We start from the raw sequence: 6000 nt of genomic DNA, 5'->3' as shown, positions 1-6000 counted from the left end.
GAATACTGTCAGTAATCAAGTATATCACGAAGTTTTAAAATGGACATGCATTCTTGGTGGCTTAAAGTGCAAAGAACATATTAATGCTATATTAAGATGGCATTTTGAACATCGTATACAACACAGGTATGTTTTTTTATGTCTCTAAAAGCGAAGTGACGTCTGTATAATGTGACTTTGTTTTTGATGTATTGTATGATAATGTTACAGAACTGTTACCTGAATCTTGATACAGTAATATGATATTGTACGGACACTAAAAACTAAGAGTGATTTAGGTTTTAAATAAAAGTTGATTTATAATTCATAAAATATAAAAATTTGTACTTTACAATTACATACAGTTATATATACAGTTGTTTGAATGTGACGTCAAAAGACGTTTTGCTTCTATGATTAGAAACGTAATTGCAACTGTGACATTAGTGGTAATACATCATTACAATATCATACTAAAAGTAAAACGCTCGAGTGATAATTATGTAAGTAAAGTTATATATTTTTGTAAATACTTACAGATTGTTGCCAAGTTGGCAGAGATGGATATATTGCCAAGGATTGAAGTTAAAAATTGTAACTAATTTTATGTTGTGGCATAAAATACATAATAATTACTTGTTACAAGAGAAATTAGAACACTTTTTTCAACTTCTTCCTTGTTTCAACTTTGGATTGAATTATAGTTTGGAATCTTTGCGTTCTGCGACATATAAGTATGTAACAAAAAGTGATTCTGTTACCATTCTTTTTGATATTGTTGCAAGACATATACAAAATGTTTCTTCACTGAATATTATAATAAACGAAATAGAACATAAATATTCACCAAGGTAAACAAATTTTTCTATACATTTGTTTATCTTTATACTTTATACACATTATCAGTACATATAATTTATATTTTATGTACATATATTTTACATAGTCTATATATATTTATATTAAGTTTATTCAATTTATACATTGCGTTTAGCATGTCGTATAAAAGTATATTGTATATACTATGAAAGTTTTTGTATTAATTATTTGGTATGTATGTTTTATTTGCAAGATACATGAGTCTACTTGCTGTTGTGAATTTTAGTATTAATCACATATATTTAGAAGAAGGTTTTGAAAAGGTACATTGTGTAAACTTAATCGTTTAATGTAACTATAAATGTGAAACTTATCTTTTTTTATGAATATGTATTAATATGCATGCATGTATTACAGTTTTATTAGTAATATACAAGGTGTCCGTAAAATTTTGACACAGCCGAAGTATAGAGATAAATTGAGTCAAACTGAATAGAAAAGTTATTTGCCATTTTGGAAAATTCGCAATAGTTAATGAGATACAAAAGTAGTAAATGTGTGCCAATGAGCGCGTGAGAAGCGATGGTCCTGACTCTGGCGTAGGTGTGTGACTGTCAGAGCAACGAGAGGCGAAGTGAACAAACGAGCGCGGCGAGTGACTCGGCTGATTTCGCGGTCAGCCGATATTTGGCGCAAGGAGCGATCAGCTGACAGCGCTCGAGGGATAAGGATAAGAACTAAATCACACACGTTTACACAGTCAGAACCAACGCTTTTCACGCGCTCATTGGCACACATTTATTACTTTATATCTCAGTAACTATTGCAAATTTTGCAAAATGGCAAATAACTTTTTTATTCAGTTTGACTCAATCTATCTTCATACTTCGGCGTGGTCAAAATTTTACGGACACTTTGTATATAGTCTTTGTTTAGCATAATAAACTAATATCATGCATAATAATAAGTGTTTTTTACAAGTAATATTACATTCATTATTATTACACGGTGTTTTTAGATTCGTAAGACTGTAGTCTCACTTTATGGAAAACTGATCGACATATATAATATAGAGAAGGTAAAAGTTTTTTCTATAAATATAGAAAGAGAATTTCTGTGAATATTTTTCTTGTAGTTTTGCATTAGTTTTTATTTGTTTTAATCAAAATTTTAGTTATATTTTTTAAACTGATGTTGTTTTGGCTTTACTTTCGGTGGTTTACAAAAATATATTCTATAGCGATCTTAAACTTATGCAAAGGTATATAATACAAGATGGTATAGTAAATATATTTTGTAATTTCTTCTAGGCAAAAGTTATACTTGACGTCATTATGAAAAAAGTTGAGAATCGTCGTATGTTTGTAAATGACATGAAAAGGAACATTCGCGATGTACCTCATTATTTACTAAATTACTAAATAACCCTAATATATATGTTACGGTCTTTAAGAGTTTTTTCGTATAAGTGTAATTTTTTCTATTTAATTCTAATTAATTTAAATAGAAAATATTATTCATGTATTGCATTTAATATTGGAATTACTTTTGTATATGTAGCCTCTAACTTATTTTATGATTACAGTTTTAGTCTGTTATGATCATATTTTTGTTTTGATCATATTTGTTATTCTCAGTAACAAATATTAATTATGGTTATTAATTATGTTTAAAATCGAAAGTATAGGTATATACGGATTTTAATACATTTAATAATTCGCTAAGTAATCATAAAATAAAGTCGAGTCTTTAATAAGATAAAATAATTCTAATGTACTGTATTGTGTATTTTACACGATTGCTACTATGTATACATTTAAGTAACCAATTGTGCATAAATGAATATATAAAATACGCTATATGAAAAACACAATATGTAATAGGTATTAAAATATAAAATATAAGAAAAAGAAAACTCTATATATATATATTAAACAGTTTTATACAAGGTGTCCCGTAATGATTAGTAAATCTTGAAAGAAATGAAAGAGAGTGAAAGTTGGAATCAAAAATTTCTTTAAATAATGGTCTGAGCCAAAAGTGAAAAAAATCCTTTTGGTTTAAAATTTTACCCTTTTTTATTCCCTCCAAAGTTTACTAATCATTACGAATCACTTATAACGAATGTTACTTAATAGTAATAGTTTTTCATTTATTTAGAAAACGGTAAATGATAAGCCAGTTACAATTTATTATGTTCGTATTACAAAAAGATATGTATATCAAAAGTTTTATTTATAATAAAAATGTTTGTAAACTAAAATTGTTTGTAACTTTTCGACGATACCTCAGCTTCTACTCAATATTTTAAAGTAAATCTGCGTGGAATTATTTATATGCATATAGATGATAGAACAGTTTTTTCGCTTTCTGTTCTGTCGCTTAGAAATATAAGGCGTAAATGTATTAACTTTATTATTATTAGCTTTATTATGGTAGAATAATTTGTGTTGTTACTTACAAAAAAAAATACTCTAAATTCTATTCATGCCATTTGTTGCAGTTTTTATCTTTTTTGGTTTATCATACTACCACATTGTGTGGTTATATGCATATACTATTTATATGTATGAAAATTGCTTTACGCATTGCTTTTCATACATTTATATGTATGAAAACTGATTTACGCAAAACTAGTAGTTTTTTTTTTTTATCGATAAGTGAAAGAAAGTTGTCGCACGGCTTTGTTATCCTAGAGGTAGTTTAACATTTTTCGTAATCTGCCAAAATTTTTTTACAGTATTGTAAGCACTATTAAAGTAGTAAATTTCAAATTTCATTGCGTTTATATTCGAACAGTTTTTTGATTCTTCTAGAAATTAAAAAAGATGTTGCAAGATATTTTTGTGAAGATAACAATTCAAGTCAAAGTTTGCAATGTAAAAGTAAGTTTGTAACGTAAATTTTATTTAGGATTTATGGCAGTAAAGTAGTAAGTTTATGTATTAAGCACTATATTTTTCTCAATTTGTGAGTGATTTGAAAATAGTTACTCTACAAACTTATCTTCAGTCTACAACTTTTAATTTTCTGCCTTATGTTCCGTTATAACGGTTAAGTAAGTTCTCGAATATAATAATGACGTTCGAAAATTACATTTGATGGTTCGACGTTTATCGAATTATACCTTATAATACATCAGTATCTGACATTAAAATCATATCTAACTTATATAAACTCATATTTGACTAGTATAAAAGTTTATATGATCATACAGAGAATTATATCCGATTTACATATAATCCTATATGATCACATAATTTTCCATTTTTTTCGGGTAATTTCGTATTTATGCTTTTGTGTGTAAACCCGAGAAAAAATAAAAAATCATGTGATCATATAGGATTATACGTGGATCGGATATAATTTTGTATGATCATATAAACTTTTATATAGGTCAAATATGATTTTATATAGGTTGGATATGATTTTTAGGGGTTCGTGTAAAATCAGATCCAAAATTTGGCGCAATCTGATTTTATATGATCATATAAATATAAAAAATCATATTTTGGTAAAAACTTTTTCATATATATTTATACACAAATTACAATTATTATATCTAATTGTGCAAATTTATATGTGCCGAATATGTCCATAGAATTGTACACATGAAAAATTTTTTACCGAGAATACATGTTTATGTAAACAAAAGTAGCTACTTTTTACGTTCCTAATACTAAGAGTTCCTTCTTATAGAAAGATTAGTTTATTTTATGACAAAAATATTTAGTAAATATAATTAAAATTGGAAATATATTTTACTGATATATTTTACTATATTTAATAATGCAAGCAAGGTGTTCATAAAAGTGTGTAATATAATTAAGTGTGTATTATACTACAATATATATAATAAGATAAAATAAATTTTATATTATTATAATTTTATATTACGTAACGATATTACGATATATTTAAGTATAGCAATCTCTCTGATAGAAATTGAAATTAGAAAATGCTCATTATTTAGCTCGGCGGTATACAGTCCAAGAAATGGTCAATTTAAGTGTCTTGTTTTAAGATGTAAGTGTAACGCTTTTTTCGATCTAATTCCACCATTTAATGAATTCAATAAATATATGAATTATCAAGTCATTTCTTGACAATAAAAAATGTTCTCTCAAGTATCAAAATAAATGACTTTATTTAAAATAGTCAAATTTTTGCCATTATTTAAATATTTTAAATGGATTCATTGATTAATCAATAATAAAAGCTTTTAAATGGTCATTTTTTAACTATTAATTATCTTGTTTCATTTATTACGCCCAACAATGATTGAAAAGTAATTACATGTTGATTATAATTATCTTTACATAACCGCTATCTAAGATAGATAACTTGATAACTATTAATAAGACGATATTAAAAAGATAAATAGTTGATGATAATAAACATTAAATTGCAACTCAAAATCAAGTGATATGCCAATTAAAACTTACACTAATTCCTTTCCTCTCGATACCATTCATCAGCATTATCTAACTCAAAAGTATAATCACTGTAATGTTCATTTTCATTATTCTCATGCTTTTTATTGCTATAATTTTGTTCACTCAAATCAGTTTGTTTGTTAGAAGTGTTTGAAATTATAATTCCATCTTCATTCTCACTTTGATCAAAGTTGCAACGATATTTCCATATGTCGATCAAACTAAAAAGAAAAAGTAAGTAAAAAAAATGCTAATGCAGTAATTATTGTTTCTTTTATCCTGTAGAGATAAGATTTAGAAAGTTTTAGTAGTAACGTAACAATGTACCTATACAATCTACGTTTCTTCATTAGAGATATATAGATATTTGATTTTACCGCGTCTTCCAGCTGAATAGATAGTTCTTTATTGGGAAAATTTCAGAAGTAAGGCCGAATTTACTATTCGAGTTAATCATAATCACGCTGAAATATTTGAAATTTGGAATGAAACAATTAACATATTAATAACATTCGCAGGATTCACATGTACCATTTTGCTTTGGTATAATTTGTTATCTTTGTTAAAGAGATAACACAGATTATTTTGAAAATTAAAACGTTAAATAATCTTTCTTTGATTGAATTTTTACACTTAGTGGCTACACTTTATACTAAACTTACGTAGCGAAAAACTTCCTATTTATACGGAGTCTTATCATCTTATTTACATTATTTATTATGTAGTGTCGAGTGCAACACGAACGTCAGCGTGTCATACTGTGGCT

The 6000-nt window shown here is 26.5% G+C and overlaps 2 long non-coding RNA genes across 2 annotated transcripts; one reads left to right on the top strand and one right to left on the bottom strand.

The window, feature by feature from the left end:
• Nucleotides 1–71: 71 nt before the first annotated feature.
• On the top strand, nucleotides 72–1115 carry LOC109860345. Its single transcript, XR_002250813.1, has 3 exons — nucleotides 72–126; nucleotides 519–830; nucleotides 1052–1115. It is a non-coding gene; the product is annotated as an uncharacterized LOC109860345 (long non-coding RNA).
• A 3827-nt stretch (nucleotides 1116–4942) lies between these two features.
• On the bottom strand, nucleotides 4943–5878 carry LOC109860325. The gene is made up of 3 exons (XR_002250809.1): nucleotides 5766–5878; nucleotides 5562–5698; nucleotides 4943–5455 (listed from the first exon to the last, which is right to left on the bottom strand). It is a non-coding gene; the product is annotated as an uncharacterized LOC109860325 (long non-coding RNA).
• Nucleotides 5879–6000: the final 122 nt, after the last annotated feature.

Source organism: Pseudomyrmex gracilis, unplaced genomic scaffold, assembly GCF_002006095.1.
Source record: "Pseudomyrmex gracilis isolate BER0280 unplaced genomic scaffold, ASM200609v1 scaffold_368, whole genome shotgun sequence".
NCBI lineage: Eukaryota > Metazoa > Arthropoda > Insecta > Hymenoptera > Formicidae > Pseudomyrmex > Pseudomyrmex gracilis.
The sequence above is the reverse complement of the archived record's forward strand: the minus strand, read 5'-3'. Positions and strand labels throughout refer to the sequence as shown.